The sequence below is a fragment of the Canis lupus genome, chromosome 14, assembly GCF_048164855.1.
Source record: "Canis lupus baileyi chromosome 14, mCanLup2.hap1, whole genome shotgun sequence".
NCBI classification, from domain to species: Eukaryota; Metazoa; Chordata; class Mammalia; order Carnivora; family Canidae; genus Canis; species Canis lupus.
In genome coordinates this window covers 21,626,235-21,651,961 of record NC_132851.1, presented here as the reverse complement: position 1 = coordinate 21,651,961, position 25,727 = coordinate 21,626,235, and the positions used below count along the sequence as shown (strand labels likewise).

General features: G+C 38.7%; 2 long non-coding RNA genes across 6 annotated transcripts in view; one reads left to right on the top strand and one right to left on the bottom strand.

Annotated features, from left to right (window-relative positions):
- LOC140603775 (uncharacterized) overlaps positions 1 to 13,122 on the bottom strand; it is a 167,309-nt gene extending 154,187 nt beyond the window's left edge. For all 5 annotated transcript variants that reach the window (XR_012006760.1, XR_012006763.1, XR_012006766.1 and 2 more), the window contains exon 1: positions 12,535 to 13,122. This is a non-coding gene — a long non-coding RNA (uncharacterized lncRNA). The remainder of the gene's footprint in view (positions 1 to 12,534) is intronic.
- The window catches only part of LOC140603776 (uncharacterized), a 52,012-nt gene continuing 34,318 nt past the window's right edge, over positions 8,034 to 25,727 (top strand). The window contains exon 1 of the long non-coding RNA XR_012006768.1: positions 8,034 to 8,141. This is a non-coding gene — a long non-coding RNA (uncharacterized lncRNA). The remainder of the gene's footprint in view (positions 8,142 to 25,727) is intronic.

Below are 25,727 nucleotides of genomic sequence, written 5' to 3'. Positions count from 1 at the left end.
TGGATCCCCCTCTCCCAACTAATGACACTAAATGCAGAAAAGTGACAGGAGCATAAATGTGCCTGAGTTAACTAACAGCTCTCAACCTACACGCTGTGCCTTCGCAGTCAGTGCACTTACCTAGAGTTTGAGTCTTCATTTTAAAATGGAAAAGGTCATTTTGAGGATTAGAAATAATGTACACAAAGTCCGTAGCACATAGTAGGTGCTTGTGTCACGACAGCTTAGTAAAATAGTATTAGGCTTTGCTCCTATTGCTGCAGGGCCAGAAAAGTGTTTTGTCAGGTTCGCTGCACTGAACAACTCCAGGGGGCTCCAATGACAGCCTGACTTAGGCGATTGGCATCCCATGGGGTCAGCTCAGTCTCACCTTCGTTCCTGCACGTGAGATTCTACTGTCTGGCACACAGAGCTATTACTTTCTCAAAAAGAAAAATTAACCCCAAAACCAGACATTGAGAATTAAGAGGAGGCAGGTGGCTTTCCCTGGAATAAAAGATGGAGAAAGCAGTTTGGGGGTTATTTCCACAAAGGGCAGATGCCCTCTCCTCTGACACTCCCAGCCCCAAAATGACATGCCCTCTTTTGTGGCAGCTCAAGGATGTTAGAGCATGGACCAGTAAGAGCCACAGCCCGGGTTTATCTGAAAATAATCACCCTCAAGACACCTCATGACCCGAGATGGGACTAAACTCAAGGGTATCCTTCCCAAGTCTTCTGCACTGAGAAGAGCCCCTGGAATATTTTCCTAACCCTGGAGTGGAAAAACACCTCCCAAATCCGAAGATTTTGTTTCCTGCTGGGCAGGCTGGGCCACAAAAGTGAGATTGCCTGAATTGATCCTACTGGATTTGGAAAATAAACACAAGTGGCATTTCTTACCCTTGAGTGTTGAGGAGTCAAATGTATGCTATTATGCGAGGTCCAGAGACCAAATCTGAGTTCCTGAATTTCCCCACGCAGCCAAGGACTCTATAGATCCCAGCGCAGTAGCTGGCATATTGCAGGTCCCAATACACATCTGCTGATTGAATAAATGAATGAATCAGCAAGTCCCAATCTGGTGGGAACAGATTGTATTATGTCTGCCTCCCAAAGAATTCATATCTAACCACAAGTTATTCCGAGCCCCTCTGTTTACAATTGTGCAAATTTGAGATGTCAGAGACATTATAGTCTCTGGTTCTATAACTTTTGCTAAGTGTTCTGTATGCTTTAGCAAAATGGCCTGTTGCAATTCTCTGCCAATACCCTGGAATTGTTCTCTGTCTCCCACTGTAAGATATACGGGGATTTGTAGACCCCACACTACGGACAAAAGATAACAATTTCCAGGTGTAATCCAGGGGCTTCTTTCCCTTTAATGCCAATAAAATATTACTCTCTGATTAGTTCCATTCTTATAAAATTAAATACTTCCTTCCTCCCTCCACTTCCCCGCCACCCCAGAAGCCTAGATTTTCATGGCTTTGCTGCTGGAGTGTATTAGATTCCTTTGCAGATGTACAGCCAAGATGATTTTCATTGCTGAACCCATCACCTGTATTGTCCTCATTTTATATTATGTAATCATCTGCTGCAGTTCTTGCCATCACACCTTTCTGTTCTTAATTTCCCCTTGATTTTATCTTCCTTAATTTTTTTTTGTCCTATAACCTTTTATTGATGTTAAGAACCGTAACTTAATGCAAAGTATTCGTGGCTCATTCACTCAACACTATTCTATGGAAAAGAGGCCCCAGTATTTCTCTCTAGGTCTAAAAAAAGATCACAAGACACAAAAACAAAACAAAACAAAACAAAAATCTATCATTGTCTCGCAGAAAATTTTTTTTTTAAATATATAAAAGGCAAAACCACATTCCTTGGGGATATGACAAAGGAATTTCTGTGATGAGACTTTAGCTATTCCTGTGGGACTGTTAAATTAGTTCTAAATAGTTAAAGGCAGGCCTTGATACAGTAATACAGTAATTAAGCCAAGACCATCAGAAAATGACAGGAAAATGCCTCTATGCTTGTCATTGGTCAGATTCTGCAGTAAGATTCTATGGCAATTCCTAAGGACACTGGTAAGAAGTCTGCATGGGCAGCTCCCCTGGTTGCATTTATAGATATTGAGCATTAATGACAAAATGTCTGACCCGAGTTTATTCTCAGAAGAAAACAACATCTGTTCAGGAACCTGGGGTTATGTTTCAAAAACAAGCCATTTAGACCTAAAGAAGATCATTGGTAATGGTAGTTCAATCCAACACACAAGAATTCTCCTTTGGTTCGGGAGATTACTCCAATGGAAAATGTTGCAACGTTTGCATTTCCTGCAACAGGAAAAAGAACTGCACCAATGAGCAAAGATAAAATCCACAGAGAGTTGTGAGAGAAGGAAATGTGGGGACTAGTGATAGCCAGAACAGGGCAAAGAGAAAGGACAGAGTCAAGGTTAAAATTACTCCTCTGCCTCCTCCTAATAGTAGCATTAATTGAGCTCTAAATTTGTGCTGTGGACTCTCCCACAGATTTTTTTTTAAGATTTTATTTATTTATTCATGAGAGACTCAGAGAGAGAGAGGCAGAGACATAGGCAGAGGGAGAAGTAGGTTCCCTGTGGGGAGTGCCATGAGGGACTTGATCGCAGGACCCCAGGAACATGACCTAAGCCAAAGGCAGACACTCAACCACCAAGCCACTCAGGTGCCCCTCTCCACCGATTCTATATGTATATTAATCTTATAAGAAATGTTATCATTTGGGAACCCTGGGTGGTGCAGCGGTTTAGCGCCTGCCTTTGGCCCGGGGCGCGATCCTGGAGACCCGGGCTCGAATCCCACGTCGGGCTCCCGGTGCATGGAGCCTGCTTCTCCCTCTGCCTGTGTCTCTGCCTCTCTCTCTCTCTGTGACTATCATAAATAAGTAAAAAATTAAAAAAAATTAAAAAAAAAGAAATGTTATCATTCCCATTTTACAGATGAAGGAAAGAGGTAAACAAAGGTCAAGTAACTTTGCCCAAGGTTACCTAAGAACATGACACATGTTACGCACGTGCCACACAAATTTATTTCTGAGTCGGTTGCATGATGGAAAGTCGACTCACCCTTAGCTCTGGTCAGGGCAGAGAACCGGCCATTTCTAAAGCTTATACTACATGTGACTCGGGCATCACTTACTATCTTTCAGACTAAGTTCTCATTTGTACCATGGAGATGACCACTTCCAGTTTTCAATTCCACACGTAAGGATATTGGAAGTCACCACTCCAGCCTCACAAATAAAGAAATTTAAACAGACTGAAAAATCAACAACTCTCCTTGGATCTGTAGGAGAGGGGAGGACACCAGGGAAACCCACTGCCCCGGAGGTGGAGAGACAGGTGAGCGCAGGGAGTCACAGCAGAGATTCACAAGCAGAAAGCACTGGGAACCAGTACTGCCAGCGGCCTTGAGAACTGTAATTGATGAATTGCTGGAAACCCAGAGCAGACAACTCTGAAAGCTAAAACTCCAGGAGGAACCAACCATCAGGAAGCCTCTGAAGACTCTCTGGAATTTACCTCCTGGAGCTCAATCCACTCCAGCTTCTGGCAGTGCAAGGGGGAAAGGAACCATTTGAAATGCCCCAGAGCTCTCAGTAATTCTGAACAAAGCCTGCCCTCATGGGAAACTAGTTAACTGGAACCCGAATACCAGCATATTATCAGAGCCTCACTGACCTGACAAGAGGACACTTCCAACTCAAATGGCTCTAGCCATCTTCTCTCACCTAAGGGGTTGGGTGAGAAAAAGCCGAGAAACACTTGTGAAGTTCACAGTCCAAGACATAAGCTCACCAAAGTGGAGCCCACTGTGAGCACTCAAAGTGAAAGTTTGGCTTAACTTTACTTCTTTTGGCTTAACTTTACTTCTTTTATTGTTCTGAGCATCACATAAGATAGGACAGAAAAGACGTGCTTAGCAAATCTGAACATAAAATTCACCTCTTGATTATTGTGGCCATAGCAATAGATACCTTTTTTTTAAATTTTATTTTGCTCAATTTGTATTTTTCCTCTTGCCACGTTATTGCACATTCCCAAAACAGCTTGAAAGGTGTTTCTACTAAATGTACGTGTGTGCGACATTCACCGCAATGTTTCTAACAGAACTCTACCAAACATCTAGGTGAAATTGAAAATTATAAACAACTATTCACAGATTCCCACATATTAAAACTTGGCAAATCATGGTTATTTGGTAGAATATAGCAAATTAATTTTTGAATTTTGCCTTCATGAATTCCCAGTCAATATAGCTCAATAGACTTATTTTATTTATTTATTTATTTATTTATTTATTTATTTATTTATTTATTTATATTTAAAGAGAGGTTTGGGGCAAAGAGAGAGAGGGAAAGAGAGAGAGAATCTTAAGCAGGCTCTACATCCAGCAAAGAGCCTGATATGGGGCTCGATCTTACAACCTGGAGATCTTTTATTTTTATTTATTTTTTATTATATTATTTATTTATTTATTTATTTATTTATTTATTTATTTACAACCTGGAGATCTTGACCTGATCTGAAATCAAGTCAGACACTTAACAGAGTGAGCCCATCCAGGCTTTCTCGAGAGACTTTTTTTTAAATCTTCACGTTCATAAAGTACAATTTTTCAGTGGAAAACACTTCTATCAGTAAAATAATAAATAAGTAATAAATTAGAAATTCAAATGAGGCCACATAGAACATGTACGCAAACATGTATACACCATGTGTACAATATTTAATGTATTTAATATAGCTTCTGTGTATGTATCTTATATGCACACCTGTAAATATGTAATTTAAACATACACATGTAATCACACATCCAGCACTTGCTGTTACAAATACATTATTGAAAAAAGTAAACTTTCAACGTCTACAGTAATGTAGAAATCCTAATTCTTCAAGGCTTGGAGAAGACCATCAGCTTTGAATGCTAAGCAAGAAAATGTCTACTAAGCAAATTCTGCTAGCAAGATCTAGAGAAACTTTACTCTAAGAGAACAAACTTTTTCAGATATATTAGGATCTATTTGAATACGAGATGTTTTCATTTGCACATATAGAGTAATAGTACTGATTAAGGTGTTCAGCAAAATAACAGAAAAAATTAGCTAGTGGTTCTAATGCATTCATAAGTACTAGGCAAACACCAAATATAAGTAATGAAATACCTTGGGGAAAGTGATGGTAAGATAGAACAGGTTAGTTACTAATTATATTTGCATACATAGCCCAATATTTTAACGTTGGACATTTTTTCCTTGCTAACCACTGCATCTGGGCCAGTTACTCCTTTTTTTCTCATAGGAGAGCCAAACAGATGTAAACTCATTTTTATACAAGCCAAAGAAAATAATTAGGAAATGGAAATTTCCCCTGTCCAAATCATATAATACATTCCAAAAGCAATTACCAAAGATCGGGATATTGTCTGCTATTTTCAATTAAATGTCCCATTACTTTCTTCCACTGTCACAGATTACTGAAAGTAGGTAGTTTCACATTAATTTAGAACTCTTCACAATATATAATACCAGAGACAGCCATTCTCACTTGTGGTCTGAGGAATGTAATTCATTGACATTTTTGCAGATGGAAACAACTTGTATGATTAATGATGCTGCTGTTTGCAATCTTGCTCAAGATCCCCCAACAAAAGGCACAGAATATCATCTCAAGAAGATATCAGCTCTACCCCAACATCAGCATTTTGCTCAGAGAGAATATTCTTTGAGTTTCTTTTAGGAGAAGGGATAGGCTTAATTTAAAGAAACTATGTTGTGGTTAGTCGTTGCTTTTGTTTTGGGGGAGGAGGGCAATCAGATTTTCCACAATTAGTGATGCTAAATACAGGAAACGGACATGATCCCCTAGCAGAATAAACATACTTGAGTTAAATAACAGCTCTACAATTTCCATGTTGTGTGGTGTGTTCTTGACCAATATATTTAGCCTGAGTTTTAATGTCTCTTTACTAAAACAAAATAAAAGTTGTTTTGAGGATAAAGACAATGTACACAAAGCCCGTAGCATAACATAGGTGCTCATGAAATAACGGTTTAGTAAAATGTTTACTGGCTAATCCGCATAGGCTCTTCTATTTTGGGGAGAAAATATATAGGACAATAGAGAAGAAAGCTTTCTCTCCACCACACTGTTTAGAACTGCTCAGAATGCCTCTGACACTCTGAATTCCCAGAGATGAGGATTGCTGAATGAGTAAAAAGTATGTTGCAAGGTCTTTTTCCAAACTTTACCACACTCAAATATACACAAACTCAGAATCACAGGATTTGCTCCTTCGATGATTTCGATGTCAGTAGCTAATCCCAAATTTTTTTTTTTTGCTGATCCCAAATTTTTAATACCACCAAAGTCCCATCAAAATCTGCTTAATCTGTTAAAAAATAAAAAAAGAAAAGAAAAGAAAGAAATCTGCTTAATCACCACCTCCCTTCTTGCAGATGTTCTTTGGGAAATGACTATAAGACTTTCCCTGCCCAGTGAGTAAAAAAAAAGGCAAAGATCATTTTAAGTGGTTATTCCTAATTCTACAGCTGACTTACTCAAGGAAGTGCATTTAGTGTCATATCCCCTTATCAACAGAGCACCCACCACTGACCATTTTTGCCATTTTCAGAGCTCTTTGACACGCCTCATTTGACACGCCGGCCAGAATTTGGATGCCGGCTCTGTATCGAAGGAAGACCTGCCCAGGGAGGCTCTGAGACCCCTGATCAGCCACTGGTGTCTTACCTGTTGTAGGTGGCACCCCTACTGAGCAGCTAGGTAAAAGCTAAAAACATAGATGACCGTTGAACAGATGCCAATCTATGGATTCCCAAAGGAATACACTGTATCAGTCAACAATTTCTTAGAGTAACCACAATTATATTCCCATCTATACTTTTAAAACATCCAAAGCTCCTGGAATAGTACCTAGTAACATACTGATTATTTAATAAGTATTTTCTGTAATTATTAAAACGGAGGGCAAAAAAATTTATAAAGTTTTATTATTCAGGTTGCTTCTAAATAGGAAAATTAAATCATGTGTCTGAGTCAATTTATAGAATTTCAACATCATAGCTAAAATATTCTTCAAATAAAAAATGCTGTGTAGCTACTTAAAAATAAACCACAAGGAAAGTATCCAAAATTCATAATTTATTTTTGGAGCACAGAATTGGTTATTCCTAATTAATCATGGTAATAAATAGTCTTTAATCTAATTACTGTTAGTCTGCTTATGTGCAGCTTCTCAAAGTTTCTCACTCCTACCAGGAAATCCTCATTCCTAGCTAATGGGCAAATTAATGAAATGAGGCATGTCAAAGAGCTCTGAAAATAAAAGTACTATTCAGAAGAATGTTATCTATATTCAGCATCTCTAGCATCCCTAAATGACCAATCATTGCTATTCTACACATTGTACTCTCGCTTCACTTAAAAGTACGGGTGGACTGGGGAATGGAACTTTTAAAAGTTCAGAGTTCACAGAATAATACAACCCACACCCACTGCTCACCACCTAGAAATGTATAATTGTCAGTATGTCTACATTTTTTTTTAAACCTAGGGAATATATTATTATGGATACTGTTGAAATCTCTGCACATCTGCAAGTCCAACCCCTTTTCCTTCCTCCCTGCCCTGGTATATATTTTTCCCATTCATTTCTTCCCACTTCTACGTAAATGTATCTGTGAAAAATATAAAGTTAATATGTAAACAGAGTATCTGCGTTAGTTAGGTTCCAAGCACACCAAATTAGGTAATTTGGTGGAGAATTTAGTAAAGGTATTACTTACAAAGTTGTGGACAGGGGTTAAGAGGCATCATGCAGGATCCTAAGGTGAGCAAAAGCCAGAAATGATTACCACCTGGGGCCTGAGACTGTGAAGGGAAGCTACGTGGAGAGGAAGCTTTGATTTGGGCAGAGGAATGCAATCAATCCGTGTGAGCTGGTGAGAGAGAGCTGAGGGAGTAAGTGCTCTAATGTCACCATGTCCTTGACTTTGGGAGTCCTGCTAATAATGTCCCCATTGTCCAGCAACTAGAAGATGGAGGATTTGTCCCTTCAGGTCCCATCAAGGTCTCAGTGCATACACAGCACAAGGTAGGTAAGGACAGGGAATGGGTTGAGCTAGAGGTGGGAATTGGGTGAGTTCCTTTTTTTAGTTAAAGGAAATTCCCTTTTTTAACTAGTTGCCTGGGAATTTTTTTTAATGATGAATGAAGGTGAAATTTTGTCAAGTGATTATCTTTCTGTATCTTTTCAGATTGTCATGTAGTTTAATCTGCCAATTGTTAAATTATAACAGGAGATTCATATATGCTAAGCCATCCTTGAATTCCTAAAATAAATCCTGCTTTGTCATGCTTCATTTTTAAATACCATTACATCTAATTATGAATATTTAAGGTAGATATTTTGTATCTCTATTTATGAGTTAGGTTGGCTTAAACCTGCGGCTTTCAATTGCCCTTGTCCTATGTTTGCACCAAATTTACAACAGCGTTATAAAAGATGTTGAGTAAAATTTACTTATAAGAGTTCTCTGCAATTAAAACTATGTTGAACCCACATGCAGTAACTATAGGAGCTGATGACTTTGAGATTTGTGACTGTAAATTTTACTTAACTGGATGTTTCAGACTTTTCATTAAGTTTTGGCAGTATACGATTACTTATACTCTTTCAAGGAATTATGTTTTAGTCTAAGTTTTAAAAGTCATTTTTATGACATTGTTTATAGTTGCAGATTTTTAAAATCTCTATTGTAACTGCTCTTACAGTCTCCTTTTCATTTCTCCTTTACCTTGATGTCCATAGGATTTGGTCTGTAATGACTTAATGATTATTATGTTCTAATGCTTTTAGTAATTTTCACTTTAATTTCAATTTTTTAATAAATTATTCAGAAATACATACTCTTAATATCCAAAAATTATAAGGCTGGAGACTGCCTTTTGATTAGAGGTTCTAATTTTTTAAATTGTGGTCAAAGACTGTAATCTAGAAGATACTAATTCCTTGGAAATTATAGAATCTCTTTTATAACTTGTTATGTGACCAATTTTTGTGAACTTTTCACATGTGCTTGAAAGGTATTAGATTGAGTATGCTAATGGTTTTGCTCAACTCTACTACCTTTTAAATTATTGGTCTGCTTTAACTGTAAGCTTTTGAGAGAAATGTGTTAAAATTACCCACTATGACTCTAGATTTATCAATTTGTCCTTGATATTATATTGAATTTGTGGTTTCATTATTTCAATGCTACATTGTTAAATGCATAGGTATCTTGAGTACTGTATCATCTTGGTAAGTTAGCTTTTATCATTATAAAATATTTCTCTTTGTCTAGGTCATTGTTTGAAATATATTTCTGATATTAATAATGCTAAATCTTTTTTATTTTTGTTCTCAGTTTTCCTGGCACATCTTTCCTTACAACTTTTTTTAAACTAAATTGACCCTCAAAAAAAAAAAAAAACTAAATTGAGTGTGATTTGAGTATATCTTTTCTAAAGAGCACCTCACTGGACATTTTTCTTCTAAACCAAGAATATCTTTTAACAAGTTAGCTTAATTTTGCTTTATAATTTAGAGGATTGCAATTGTCTTAGTGATTATCTGTAATCTTTTAACACATATACAAACTTACCTTTACATTTTAGTTATAATTTGTAGCTTAATCAGTACCTCTATCCTTATCCATAAATTGACCAGAACCCAAACACTTAACTTTTCTCTGAAATATCCACTGTCCATCATCCTTATTACTGTCTAGAATTTGTAGTTCCACTTTGTTTTCAAACATAAAAACTTAGTATTCAGGTGCCTGGGTGGCTCAGTTGGTTGGGCATCTGACTCTTGGTTTTAGCTCAGGTCATGATCTCATGGGTAGTGAGATCAAGCTCCATGTCAGGCTCTGGGCTCAGTAGGGAGTCTGCTTGGGGATTCTCTCCCTCTAACCCTCTCATGCTCTCTCTCTCAAATAAATAGATAAAATCTTTTTTTTAAAAAACAGTAATTTCTATTTTTTGCAATAGACAACAAATTGTTTCTAATTACCTCACAAATTTCAGTTTTTCCTTCCAAGTTATTTTGTTTTTATTACTAACAGTTATTTTTGGAGAATTTCCCCCATTTCAACTAGATGTTCTTGCTTTATTAAGACATTGATGTTCTTGCTTTATTAAGACATTGATGTTCTTACTTTATTAAGACATTGTTTATTTGTTCATTCATTTATTCTACAAACCATAACTAAGTGACAATCATGATGATGTGTGGTGTTGGAAGTTGGATATATGAAGATGAAGAAATTAGCCTGTAGCCAGAACTCCTAAAAACAGAGGGTAGAATGGTGGTTGCCAAAGTCTGGGGGAGTGAGGGGGATGAAGAGATACTGCTCACAGGGTACAAATTCCCAGCTATAAGCTTACAAAGTTCTGGGGATCTAATGCACAGTATGGTGACTATAGTTATCAATACTATATTATATACTTGAAAGTTATTAAGAGAGAAGATCTTGAATGTCATCACTGCCCCCAAAAAATATATAATTGTGTGAGGGATGGAGGTGTTAACTAACCTTACTGTGATAATCATTTTGTAATAAATACATGTATCAAATCATCATCAAATCATCATATGTGTACCTTAAGTTAACACATGTTAAGACTATCTCAATAAAGCTAAAACAGAAAGATGAAAGATTTTCTTCCTGACAAAATGACTTTGTGCATGTATTCATTCACGTCCACCACAATTATCTCAAAGGAGTATCAGTCATAATCATGGTAATAACTCTAAAGAACAATTTTAGTAAAGGGAGCAAGACTTTTTCCCTTTGAACTTGAGCTCAGGGCAGACTCCAAGAATGACCTTCAGATCCTATGCACACCCTTTAATTGTATCTAGGAGTTTTTTTCTCCCTACATAGCTTCTTTTCAATGGTCATTATTTACTTTTAATCTCCTATAAATCAAGTTGTTCCAACAAGTATCTTCAAGAATAGAAAGGTCACTGCATGAGAGAAATCCTGGTGGCTTTATTGTTACTAGCCATAACAACAATCATGATCAAGTGCTCATCTATCATTTTCAAGAATGAGAGTGTTTGATTGGTTGCTCTATTGGAAAAATTCTGATGGTGGTATGGAGGGGGCAGAGAAGAAACAAAAGAATAATAGTGTAGGAGATGATAATCAGAGGGATGCCTGGGTGGCTCAGAGGATAAGTGTCTGTCTGCCTTTGACTCTGGGCATGATCTCAGGGTCTGGGATTGGGTCCCACATCGGGCTCCTGCAGGGAGCCTGCTTCTCCCTCTGCCTATGTCTCTGCCTTTCTCTCTGTGTCTCTCATGAATAAATAAATAAAATATTTTTTTTAAAAAAGGGAGATGATAACCAGAAAGGTGAGCCCAAATTATTTATGTGCACAGCTTTAGGGAACTAGAGGGAGAAATTGTCACTTAGAATGGAAAAACAATACGGGCTGGAAGAGCAAGTCCATAAACAGAATATGTGAGAATCATCAGGGAGTAACTTTCCTCCTAGTTCTGGTTCCACAAGACAAATTTCTCTAATTCTCTTTTTTTAGTAATTATTTTTCTTTTTCTTATACTCCAGCTTTCTTTCTTTTTTTTTTTCCCCCTTTGTTAGTAACCCAAGGCTATTATGTCAAGAACTGAGATCTGTGATGAGAGTATAGACTTGTCAAATCACTATGTTGTATACCTGAAACTAATAGAACATTGTGTGTCAACAACAATTTGGTAAAAAAAGAAAAGATCTGAGATGAGAAACTATTGTCCTGACAATACCAGGAAAAGTACCAGAGACCTAACTCTCTGATAGCCATTTACATGACCTATGGTCTCCAAATGACCCTTTCTCCTAAAGTTTATTTATCAAAGTTCCAGGAAGCCAACCAATTTGAATAGGTGGCAGTATTGTCTCTTAACAACAAAACCAATTGTCTCTGGAAGCCTTTTCAGGTAAAATATAGTCTGTTTGTTTGTTTGTTTAAAGATTTTATTTATTTATTCATGAGAGAGAGAGAGGAAGAGAGAGAGAGGCAGAGGGAAGAGAAGCAGGCTCCATGCAGGGAGCCTGATGCAGGACTTGGTCCTGGGACCCCAGGATCACGCCCTGAGCCAAAGGCAGATGCTTAACCACTGAGCCACCCAAGTGTCCCAAATATAGTCTATTTAAACAAATCCGTTCAGTCACAGATTCAGTCCAGCATCTATGGCCATTAGCAAGCAATAAATGCCCCTCCCCTCATATTCAACACCCCCTAACTTAGAATGTTGTGTTACTTTAGTCAGTAGAGTGTTCAAATACTGCCTGACCAAGAGTTCCCAAAGATGACCAGAAGTGATATAGGAGAAAATTAACTGTTTGTAGCAAACAAGTAAAAGAAAAAAAAAAAGTGTATTGGTGACACACAGGACTGTCAAGGTTGCTTCATCAGGAATTGGTATGTATTGATCCTACCTTAATGTCTGCAACTAAAGAAACCTGTTCTTTTCAGCTGATAGGAGCACCTTGCAGAGATGCCAGAATCACATGGACATAGTAGGTTATCCTTCCCAAAGATAATGGGCTCAAAATGCAGAGGATATAAAAACCCAATGTTGATCTTTCATGCGCCAATCAGTGGATACAAATGGTGTTTGAGGGAGCTTCCAGCTTGTCTATCACCCTTGAAGTCACATCACATAATCAGTCATCTCCTTTTCTTAGGTTAAGTTTAGTCTCCCAGCATTCCGGGGAACAGAAAATCACGTCTTCTCTTGTCCTGTGTTACCAGAAGGCATCATTAGATGGCAGCAGTGGCAAATAACTGCATAGTCCAGGCTGGGATTTTCTTTTTTTTCTTTTCTTTTCTTTTCTTGTCTTTTTTTTTTTTTTTTTTTTTTAAGGCAGAGCAGAGAGGCACTCTGGAAAGTAAAGCGGTTTGTGTGGTAGAAGGTGAATAATTATTCTGAAATAGTCTTTCAATAGGCTTAAATTTTTCATTTTCTTCCATTGTTCCCCATCTGACAGCCCACTTGGAAAAGAACACCTTTGTGTATGGGGTCTGTGAGGATTCCAAAGAACAATAGAACAATATCCCCTGATGAACAGAATGCTGTAGAAGTGTTCCACTGCTATAGCACAGGCCAGTGACGCTCAAATGATATTGGAGGTATTAAAAAAAAAATACTGTAGCAAATATGGTCTTGCAATAATCACTGCAGATCTAAGATGAGGCAAGGAATGACTTTTGACACATCATCAATCATTTGGTGAAAACATTTCACCTGAGTAAAACTTTGATAGAAATCGCTTCACGAACAGGACTCCACCCTTGCTGCCCTTCCACCAAGCCAAGGATAATGTCACAACAGGAGGAGGGAGGCATTTTTAAAGGAAAACTTGAACTAAATAAGTTAAGGTCCCCTGGGAGAAGAGAAATAGCCAGTAAAAGGGGAAAAAAAGATTTATCTGAAAGAGTATAATTGGTAACTGCTCCTTCACTTCTGCTGAGCTGGGCTGAGCTGAGTTCTCTTAGCCAACATCCTGCTCTAACTGGCTGATCACAATAGTCCTTCTGAGAAAAAAAGGAGCATGCAAATAAAGCCTCTGTGGAAGCAACAGGGCAATCCAATTACGTAACCCAACTGTGCAACCCCAGGTCCTATTGTCTTTGAAGGAAATCAGAGATCCACAGGTTGTTTCCAGCCTTGGGGAAAGCTCTCCAGGCATTGGATGTGTTAAGCACTTGAACTACACAGCATCTCACCTAGTATTCCCAAGGAGCATGTTATCATCCTTATTCCGTAGAAGAGGAACTGACATTCAGAGACATTAAATACCATGTGCAGGGGTCCACAAATAGGAAGGAGTAAAGGACTACAGGCCCCAAGGCCAAGACTCCTCCTCCAGGGTGGCAGACAAGGCAAAGTAAGAAGACATTCAGGACCACAGGCTGAGAACTCTGAATTCTGCACTCCCACGGGTGGTTCCCCAAACTTTTTAGCTGATAGAAGGGATCAAAGGAGTGGGAGTTGGAGAAATGTGGGTCCTACTCAAAGCCAAACCCAGACCACAAGTCTGCAACAGCCCCCCTCCCTTCCACCCATGGCAATTGGGCAGCTACTGTCTGTGTTTACAGTGGAGAAATGCATCTTGGTCCTACTACCTTGTCCCTCCTCATAGTGAACCTACCTGCTGTTTGTTTTGGTTTGAGCATCACAGGGCTACTTCCATTGTAAATTTTCTGATTAGTTTTCACTTAATGGTTTGGCACTGATGACGGTTACCAAGACTCTATTTCATTTGAGTTAGCAGAAAGGATGGTTCTTTCCCAGCTTTACTGAGATATATTGACATACAAGATTGTGTAAGTTTAAAGGATACAACATGTTAATTCGATACATTTATATATTGCAAAATGATTATTACCCAGAATGGAGTTGGTTTTGTTTTTTTGTTTGTTTGTTTGTTGTTTTTTGTTTTGTTTGTTTTTTTTTTTTTTTTGAGAGAGAGAGCACATGCATGTGCACACCAGTGGATGAGGAAGGAGCAGAAGGAGAGGGAGAGAGAATCTCAAGCAGTCTCCATGCCCAACATGGGGTTTAATCCCACCACCCTGAGATCATGACCTGAGCTAAAACCAAGAGTCCCATACTTAACCAACCACACCACCCAGGAGCCCAGAATGGAGATTTTTTTTAGTTCTATCATTCCTCCCCCATTTATTAGCTAGAATTCCTCACTAAAGAATTTTCCCTCAATAATTGTTTGATTACCTGAAACAAATAGACAACAACAAAACAAAAAGGCAGGATAAATGCTTAATTCTTTCCTTTCACTTATTTTCAAAATACTGAGCTGGTATTACCCAACCTTCAAATGAACTTGTAGATTTCACATAGTTCATGTATTTCAATATGTTGTAGTCATTATTTGCTTTTATATTCTTCCCAAATTTGGCCAGTGGGAGGTCCTTCAAGTTGGCTCATATAATCTTGCTTTGGGACATAACCATATGTGTCAAGCTCAACTCAAACATTTCTTGCCCCAGAACTAGAATTGGCCATTTCTCCCAGGAGCCCTGGTTCCCTCACAAAGGAAATGTTACTCAGATATTATAGCTTTGTGTGGAATGATAATTAAAAGTGAGTTAGTCATGCTTCTAAGCTTTTTCAGTGGGCAGAACTAAGAAATGTGTAGTTTTTAGAAAGAAAGAAATCATAATTCAAACTGATATTTCTAATTCAAATCAAAGATTACAGAATGTTTATTGTAATTTTTACAATATTTTATTCTAAGTATATCCTTTTCTCACTCTGAAAATTTTATCTCCTAAAGATATTAACTTAATGAGTTGGTCAGTTTATTGTACTCTTTATAATACTATTCAAAATAATAATGTAAATATTACCACTAACAACCAGCCAAAAGAATTCAATCTAAGATGTCTTTACACTTTTTTTGTCGTTAGGATATATCCCTAGGGATATACAATCAAAATATGTGTTTTAAAGCCATTTGCAATAATTCTTGATATTATACCATGAATTGCTATAAAGTTAGGGTTTTTAAAAAATTTATTTAGAATTGTTTTATTTCTTTTTTTAATTTTTAGGATTCTCAATATTTTGGTGTGTTTTCTTCTTTGATTTAACTTTGTTTTTTTACGTAAAATATTTACATAATTCCAAAGTCAGAAAAAAAAAAAGTTTGTAAAGAAGCAATCCTCATCATGTCTCCTATTTCTCTGTTCCCACCACCCCATTTTTTATTAACTTTGTGTTTATTCTGCTTTTGAAATTCTAAATAAATATGAATATATTACTTCTCTTCCTTTCTTAACTGTAACATACTCGAAGCGCTCTGCTACATTTTGTTTTTGTTACTTAACAATGTCTTGTGGCTGTCCCGTGTCAGTACATAGAAATCTTCCCTACTACTTTCCACGGCTGCCTACTATGACATATTGTGAATGCTCCGAAGGTTATTTAACTGGTCTCTCTTTGACAGACATTAGGGTTGTTTCTAACCTTTTGCGAATTAGTGCTCTACATTCATCTTATTTAGCCCTCCCAAGAGTCCAGCCAGTTTGGCTTACTCTTATTTCATAGAAGAGAAATGGCTGCATAAGCAGTTAAGGACTTGACCAAAGTTACAGAGTTAGGTAAGGGTGGGGGAGAGACAGGATTCTCCTACTGCCATAATTTCTCTTCTTTGCACAAGTAGGAATGGTTCATGTGGCAGTAAGTATCTGCTAACACCTTTATTTTAGAGTTGAGGGAGGGAGCAGGGTAGATTGTAGAGGAAAATTAAGCCTTAAGTTCAAGGCTGGAATTTCAGGTCTCAGCCAGCTTGTGGGAAGAGTATCTGAGGGAACAGCTGGCCTTTCTGGCACTGTCCCCAGTCCAAGGAATGCCAGACATCCACAAGCAGGTGGGTCTATTTTTGGCAAAAGGACCTTCTCAGTGCCTGCTAAAAATCACATCATGTCCCCTTCTATCACAGTGTACTTTGCTTCCAGGGTTAATCCACTGAAGACTCTTGGAAGGATACAGAACAATCTATTCTTGACCCTTCCCTCATCAGTGGCTCCCCACTTCTTCCAGACCAGTGAAAAGTTACACATACTAAAACCAAACAGAGCAAGCACAGTTCTAAGCAAAAATTATGGTCTTTTAAGAGAAGAAATTAAGCTGAGATTTGAAGGAAACCTTAGGACTTTGGCCAGAATCTTTCACTAGTTTCCCTTCTTCCATCACTCTATTTTTTGTAAGAGCAAAAGTCAATTCTGAGGGATAATTAGTCCACACCATTATGTCATTTTAAAATGAGTTACTTTGGACAACTGGGTGGCTCAGTGGTTGAGTATCTGCCATTGGCTCAGATCATGATCCAAGGGTCCTGGGATCCAGTCCCGCATCAGGCTCCCCGCAGGGAGCCTGCTTCTCCCTCTGCCTATGCCTCTGCCTCTCTCTGTGTGTCTCTCATGAATAAATAAATCAAATCTTTTTAAAAAATAAAATAAAACAAATAAAACGAGTCTCTCAAGGCAGGGCCTTGTCTCAGAATACTTTTAGCCCAATGTCCTCCCACATTCTCCTCCCTAAAATAATCATGTTTCGGATAAAGACCAAAAACACTGTAAGATATGAGGATCATCAGCTTTTCAATTTCAAGACACAAATCATATTCAACTGCAGAGTCCTTACCAAGGCAGAACAGACAGCCACTGCATTTTATAGATATTTTCCAAGAGTTTAAACAAAGGAGCTTTCTTTTCCGCCTCAGTAGTTGGAATATGCTGTGCCCCGTGTAGTCCTGTTAATAAAGGTTTTATTGTGCCATTGCTAAGCTTCTGAAACCAAACAGCTCAAGCAAATTAGCCACAATATTATTGCACTATGGGCTGAGTAGCAGTGGTTAACCATGTGGGTCTGATCTCACTGTGAAGCTGACCAGCTTCCCAAGTTTGCCTGGCTTAGGACACTCTGAGCTCAGGTGTGTGGTCCCACTCAAATAAAGCCAGCACTTCATAACTCCCATCTCCCTCTTGTCAAGACACAAACTTTGACATCTGAGTCAATGCCTGAAGGTTCACTCACTCGGCATATATGAATTTACTTTCTTCAGAGTGATGGGGATGGGAAGATGTTTGTGAGCAAGACACACACAATCCCTACTGTATGAGAGCCATAGGAAGAAACATAAGCATAGAAAAACAAATCTATAAAAGTTAAATGTTGCATTATGACCTCGGGTATATTTTTGAGCTCTTCATGCTTGTATTTATCCACTTGTAGAGGAGGGTAACAAAAGTAACTAAGTCACAAGGGTATTAGAAAGAGTAAAACACCTGGAATGTGTCTGGCACATGGAATGTGCTCCATTAATATGATATATAGTTAATGATTAAGTATCCCTCCCCTGAATCTGAAGCCAGATTTTTTTCCTTACCTTTCCTAAAGTCTATCTTCCAATATTTCATTTAATTAACCCAACAAACCTGTAATACTGACATTACCTACTCTGAAAAAATTGAGGCCACATTGTTGAATGGACTTATCCAAGTCATACATTTCATATAAAGTAGAGATGAGCCCCAGATCAATTCATATCAATTCAAGCCCCAAAGTCGTTATGCTTTTCACCCATACCTTATGTCATTTCCTTGTAAGAGTCAAAACCATCAGGCCATGAAAACACAGAGCATGAAGAGATTAATTCAATCAGGAGGTATTTAGAGAGGTTTCTTGCAGGAAGAAATTGGAGCACACAGTCTCCTGCTAAACTTTCCATGAATCCTCATTACAATAAAGCACATTTACTGAAACCAGAAATTCTTTTCTCCCTTTGGCCCCCATATGTAAGTCAACAGCAAGTCCTGTGAGTTATAATCACAAATTTTATTCCAGTACCTGCATTTTTTATATACATCTACTACTACCACCCTAATTCAAGGCACCATCATCTTGTATGTGGTTTCTCTACACCTGCACCTCTTCCTGCCAACCTATCCTCTGTTCCATGCACAACAGCAACAGTAACCTTAAAATGCCAGCCAAACCATGGCACTCCCCTACCTTAAAGTCCTTCAATAATTATCAATTGTATTTAGAATTAAATCGAAATTCCTTACCATGGTTCTAGGTATGCATGACCTGGTGCCTGCTCATTTTCCCCACTTTCCTGAGGCATTTCTTCCTACTCATTATTCTGCAACTATAAATGCCTCCTTTATTTCATCTGACAGAAAATATTTCTATTCCAACTGAAGACTTTGTATTTGCTGTTTTCTCTGCCCAAAATGCCATTGTCTTTCCCTCCTGACTGGTATATTTTTACTCTCCAGATCTCAAATATCACCTCCTCAGAGAGATTTCCCTAAACACTCCATCTAAAATAGGACCCTTTCAGGGCTCCTCCTACCCCCACTGTTATTCTCTATTACTGCACACTGGTTAATTCCTTTAAGGTACTAATCAACTCTGTAATTTTAAAATAACGCATTTATGTATTGACTGGATACCTATTGGAATATAAAGCTCCAGAGAGATTGGGGATTTTGCCTATATTGTTCTATATGATATCCTGGGCTTATAGAAGTTCACAGCATATTTATTAAAAAGGACAGAGGGGAGGAGAGGAAGCAAGGAAGATTCACTGCAATTTTTTCAGAAGCATAAGACTCTAGCAGGTATAAGGAAGGTAGGGAGGCAATCCACGGCAGAAGGAATAGCTTTAATCCAAGTCTTAAGACAGATGAGTCCAAGATTTGTTTAAAGAACTGGATTAATGTGCCCAGAAAGAAGGTCTACAGGGAAATTAAGAACACTAGCCAATTTACAAATACCTGTGAAATGTGTATGGCATCAAAAATACTGTACTAGAAATTCTAGTTATATATTGCCATATAACAGATTACCCAAAACAGTGGCTTACGGCAATCACAATCATTTATATTCTTCATAAATCTGCAATTTGAGCATGGCTCAGTAGGGACAGCTCATCTCTGGTCCATGTGACATTGGCTTGGGAGACTCAAATAAGGGCTGGAAGATCTATTTCCAAGACGGTTCACTCACATGGCTAATTAGCATTGACTGTTGTCTAGGAGCTCAGCTCCAGCTGTGAGCTGGGGTCCCTCCTTCCTCTCCAAGTGGGCATTTCTACAGACTGCTTAGTTTCCCTCACAGCATAGTGGCTGGACTCCAAAGAGCAAGGTCTGAAGAAAGAGCAGCAGAAGTACAAGGCGTTTTTATGATTTATCTTTGGAAGTAACATAGCATCCCTTCAGCTCTACTCTATCATTTGAGATAATAACAAAGCTCCCCCCAGGTTCAAAGGGAGGATATCTAGAATCTGGGTAAGTGGCAAGGTTTCTAGAAGAGAACTTGAAATAGAAGACACTGTGGCAGCCACCTTTGTGAAATACAATCTACCACATAGGGATATATCAGTATACTGTGGAGTTATAGTACCGACCCTCTGGAAGCTCAGGCTCTAATGAAGAAGCTCAGGCTCTAATGAAGGCTCCATATATTTTTTTTTTTTAAGGTGGCAAATTCAATGATGGGAGAGGGAAAAAAGTGTTAAGCTAACACCAAATTATCTGTCACCGCACTCAGAATTTAGCAGGTTAAAATAAGAGTCAACTGCTTTTTCACATTTTTGGGAATGAGTTAGGTTGTTCTGCTTTAGCATCTCTCATGGGTTTGCAGTAAAGACACCAGCCTGGACTGCAGTCATTTAAATTCTTCATTGGAGTTGGAGAATCTGCTTCCAAGATGGTTGTTAGCAGGAGGCTTCAGTTGTTTGCTGTGTGGACCCCTCCATAGTGCTGCTTGGGTATCCTCACAAAATGGCAACCAGCCTCCCCTAGAGTGGATGATCCAAGAGAGAGAGCAAGGAGGAAATGGTCATGGAAGTCTCACACCATCTCTTCTGTTATACTCTATTAATTAAGCCCATACTCAGGGAGGGAATTAAGCTCCACCTCTTAAGGAAAGATATATTGAAGAGTTTGTGAACCTATTTTAGAACTACCATAAACCTTATTCATTATGCAAGAGAAAGTGATTTTGGAAGAAATGATAAGCTGACCAGACGTAGTTTACATCGATCACCCTAGTGGTGATATGCAGCATGGATTTGAGAAAGACAAGACTGAAGGCAGGTAGACAGATAGGGAGAATCCTGAAATAAACCAGAGAGGGATCAAACAAGTCTAAGTCAGGGTACTGGGCTGTAACAAGAGAGGGAAAAATGGATTTGAAAAATAGTAAGGAAACAGATTGTGTTATGAGAAAAAGAAAAGAATTCAAAACTTAAATGTCCTATATTAGACTTCAATGTCTGAGTAGAGTGATGGCTGCCAATCAAGACAGAAAATCCATGAGATAAAGCAGATTGAGGAACAAGAGTAAGTTCAACACTGGAGGGGAATTTTGAGTTTGAACTTCAAAGTTTAGTGGGTAGTTGATGTTTTGTTTTGTGTTTTGTTTTGTTTTGGCACTGCAGCATTTATTCTTGCCTTATTTTGAGAACGACCTCCTTTTTTGAGGATGATCCTACACTCACTACTCTGCTTAAACAGGGCTATACCCAGTGGTGTGCTGATAAACCAGCTCTCCAAAATAAATAAACATATAAAGCCCTAAGTTGTGGTGTGAATACTCTCACCTCTTTCAATTTAATGCCACCAACAGTTTAACAACCAGCTCAGAAAATGACTGAAGTGTTGTAATCAACTGGCTCCAGTATGCGGGGGCTATGTCCTTGGCTTAGTAATGAATCACATGACCCAGACCTAACCCAGTCAGCACGTTGAATTCCTTCCTATCATGGTCTTTGACTCAGAAATGAACATTTCAGCCAGTCAGAGCCAATGAGGTGCAATGGGACTCTTGGCATCCTGGAAAAAGGCTTTTTACTTTCCCTTGATACATGCAATTAAAAGATGTTGCAACTGCACTATTGCACCATGGGAAGTTGTGACACCACATACTGGAGCCAACTCTGTACAAAGCAGAACTGAGAGCTGAAAGGAAAGCAAATCTAGATGACATTTGAGCATAAATCTAGTTGTCACTAAAACTACCTCTACTTAAAGACATCAGTTAAGGGAACCAATAAATTCTCTTTTACTTTTTCTTCTATTCTTCTAATTTTTCATTTTTATTTATTTTTTTTAGTGTAAGTAAATTTTATTTTGTCTTTCTTGTACATTAAGAGAAATCTCAACCAATAGACTGCATGACACCCAGATACTTGGTTGTATAAATGTGAAGCTCAGTGGATGAGTTCAGGTTTGATAGATTTCAGAGAACATTTAATCTGTGAGAAGGAACAAGTTCATCAAGAACCATTCTGATAACGATAATTTTCTTAAAATTCTATAAAATCAGAGCTATTAAGTGAGCAACAGTAGAGATAATCTAATCTAACTCTTTCATTTAAAAATGACCTATCAGATAAAGGCCTAGTATCCAAGATCTATAAAGAACGTATTAAACTCAACAGCAAAGAAACAAACAATCCAATCATGAAATGGGCCAAAGACATGAACAGAAAACCCAGAGGAAGACATACACATGGCCAACAAGCACATGAGAAAATGCTCCATATCACTTGCCATCAGGAAAATACAAATCAAAACCACAATGAGATACCACCTCACACCAGTGAGAATGGGGAAAATTAACAAGGCAGGAAACCACAAATGTTGGAGAGGAGGTGGAGAAAGGGGAACCCTCTTGCACTGTTGGTGGGAATGTGAACTGGTGCAGCCACTCTGGAAAACTGTGTGGAGGTTCCTCAAAGAGTTAAAAATAGACCTGCCCTACGACCCAGCAATTGCACTGCTGGGGATTTACCCCAAAGATACAGATGCAGTGAAACGCTGGGACACCTGCACCCCTATGTTTCTAGCAGCAATGTCCACAATAGCCAAACTGTGGAAGGAGCTTTGGTGTCCATCGAAAGATGAATGGATAAAGAAGATGTAGTCTATGTAAACAATGGAATATTCCTCAGCCATTAGAAACGACAAATACTCACCATTTGCTTCAATGTGGATGAACTGGAGGGTATTATGCTGAGTGAAGTAAGTCAATCAGAGAAGGACAAACACTATATGGTCTCATTCATTTGGGGAATATAAAAAAATAGTGAAAGGGAATAAAGGGGAAAGGAGAGAAAATGAGTGGGAAATATCAGAGAGGGAGACAGAACATGAGAGACTCCTAACTCTGGGAAACGAACAAGGGGTGGTGGAAAGGGAGGTGGGTGGGGGGTGGGGTCAGTGGGTGACAGGCACTGAGGGGGGAACTTGATGGGATGAGCACTGGGTGTTATGCTAGATGTTGGCAAATTGAACTCCAATAAAAATTTTTTTAAATAAAATAAAAATTATGAAATTTATGTCCCTAGAAGTTTCGATACTTTGTCCAAGGTTACTTTATGGCACAACCAGAATTAAAAGCCTGACTCCGTGGGCACCTGGGTGGTTCAGTGGTTGAGTGTCTACCTTTGGCTCAGGCCCTGATCGTGGGGTCCTGGGATTGAGTCCCACATCAGTCTCCCCACAGGGATCCTGCTTCTCCCTCTGCCTATATCTCTACCTCTCTCTCTGTCTCTCATGAATAAATAAATAAAAACCTTTCTAAAAATACCACAGAAACCCTGACTCCCTGACTCATATGTTTCCCTTTTCCAAATTAATGCAAATTTTGGGGGAGTCGGATCTAATTTAATTCAACAAATCTATATATTGTTTCATATTATGAATAATGAAATATGTAACACTTTCCAGCTTAATAGGTAGCACTTTACTATTTCAAAGCACTTTCTATAATCTAATCTTCTTGCCAATCCTGTAAAGTACGTGGGACAAATATTTTAGAGATTTAAAAAAAGTGGCATGCTGGAATGATTTTTCCATGATCAAATAGCCAGTAAAGAGTAAAACATACTAGACTATAGGACACATGATTCCTCCCTCCAGTGCTCTTATATCTGCCTCTTTTTAAACTTATAATGTTTCATTGCAAGTGCTTAAGGTATAAAATAGATAGCACAATTGCCCAGGATTTGAAATGACTTCTCATAAACTTCAGAAACACACATTCTAAGATGTTTGCTCTTGGCACTATTTCTGTAAGTCTTCAGGCAGCTAACACTCAATCTGCTTAGTAGTCAAGGTGTCAGCATAGGTGGTTTCACAGAAGTATGAATTTCCAGGGCTACCATAACAAGCACCACAGACTTACTGCATTGCAACAATGGAAATTTATTCTCTCACAGTTCTGGAGAGCAGAAGTCTACAACCAGGGTCATATTCCCTACAAAGGCTCAAGGGAAAATCTGTTCCATGTCTCTTTCAGCTTCCAATCGTTGCTAGCTTCCTTGGATTGTGGTCACATCACACCAATCTCTGCCCTCATCTTCATGTATATCTCTCATTGTGTCTGTCCTCTGTCAGTCTCTTATAAGAACATTTGGCAATGGACTTAGGGCCCACTCAGAGAATTCAGGATGATCTCCTCATCTCAAATTCCTTAACTTAATCACACCTGCAAAGGCCCTTTTTCCAAATAAGGTAATGTTCACAGGTTCTGGGGATAAGGGTATGGATATTTTCTTTTGGGAGGGTCACCATTCAGACCACATGGAAGACAAAGGAAAAACTGTTATATATATAAAACAGTTTTTTTTTTTAGAAGTTATTTATCCAAAGGGCAGAAGCTTTACAAGTGGAGTGAATCAAAGATCTGCACCACCAGTGATGACAAAGCATTCCTTTCCAGAGCTGGTCTTGAGCTCATTTACAAATTTTGAAAAAATCCAAGTGGTCTGTCTTACATTCTCTGAAAAGATGCCCTGCCATCATCTTTATCATCTAGCTGTGGGTGATGGGCTAGAGGGTGAAAATGTATTCAACAACTAGTGACTTGCCTACATGCTTGGGCATGTGCTTTATTTATACGACTCCCTCTGCCAGAGTCCGCTTCATGCCAAGAGGCAAACTTGAAAAGCCACTGTTGAAACAAGAGCTCCTGTTTATTTCTGACCAACATAGAAAGTTCTCTGCATCACTCACTCTCATGGAGAGTCAGCCACTAAACTAGCTGTGCCCCTCCTGCTGTCCTTTAAACAAAGATTGATATGTGTTCATTTCCAACTCCAGAGCTCTGTCTGTGAGGTGTCACAATCTATAGAATGCACTGTTATTGACTGTATGAGATAGTTTTTCAGAGACTAGTAATACCTCTACACTATGCTTGTTCTTCCATGGGAAAGATACCCTCTTGTCCATGCTCTTGGGAAGGAAAAAAAGAGAAGGAAAATAATATTGAGCATGATGGATATGTTCAATAAACCCCAGATCCACTCCCCATCCTTCTCCACTCTGCTCCACAGTTTACCTCCTGTGACCTTGGTGGACTCCTTTACCAAATGGCTTCAAGTTGCTTGACCAATAGAGGGCCCTGGAGAAAGCAGAGGGAGAAAAGAAGGAATGGAGGGAAGCTTCAAGATTCATCTTCCATCCCCCCACCCCTCCAGGGCCACCACCACTGCCACCACTACCCAGGTTGCTATAGGAAGGCAACATCTCTCCATAGGTCTCAGTACCTCTCTGATAGCTCTCTCTGTACACAATCTTCTCCAGGTCCCAGGAAACACTGCTCCTACTCAGACCTTCAGGCCTGAAGGTGGTAGCCCCAGAGTTTTACACTATCTTTTGTGGTTTTCTTAACACCTCTCATATACATTTAAAAAAAATATATTTCTATTACATGTTCCTCAAACTTTCTTAATTTGAATGGATCATCTGTTTCCTAAAGGGACTCAGACTAATGAAGACCAATCCGTTCAAGATCTTTGCTAGATGCCCCGTCATTTCAATGATCATAATAGTTCCATAGGGTAGGCTGTCTTAACCACATATGATTAGATGAGGAAACTGTAGCTTATACGGGTGATAGAACTTGCCTGAGGAGACACAGCTAGCAAGTGAGAAATTAGGATTTAAACCCAGAATCATCCAACTTCAAAGCCCTTGGATTTTCAACTATTTCTTCCCAACACTAAGAAAAATCTTAAAGATGCCTAGAGAAACAGGGAGATCTCAGGCACAAAGATGCCAGAATGGCTTAAATGGTTTATTCAAA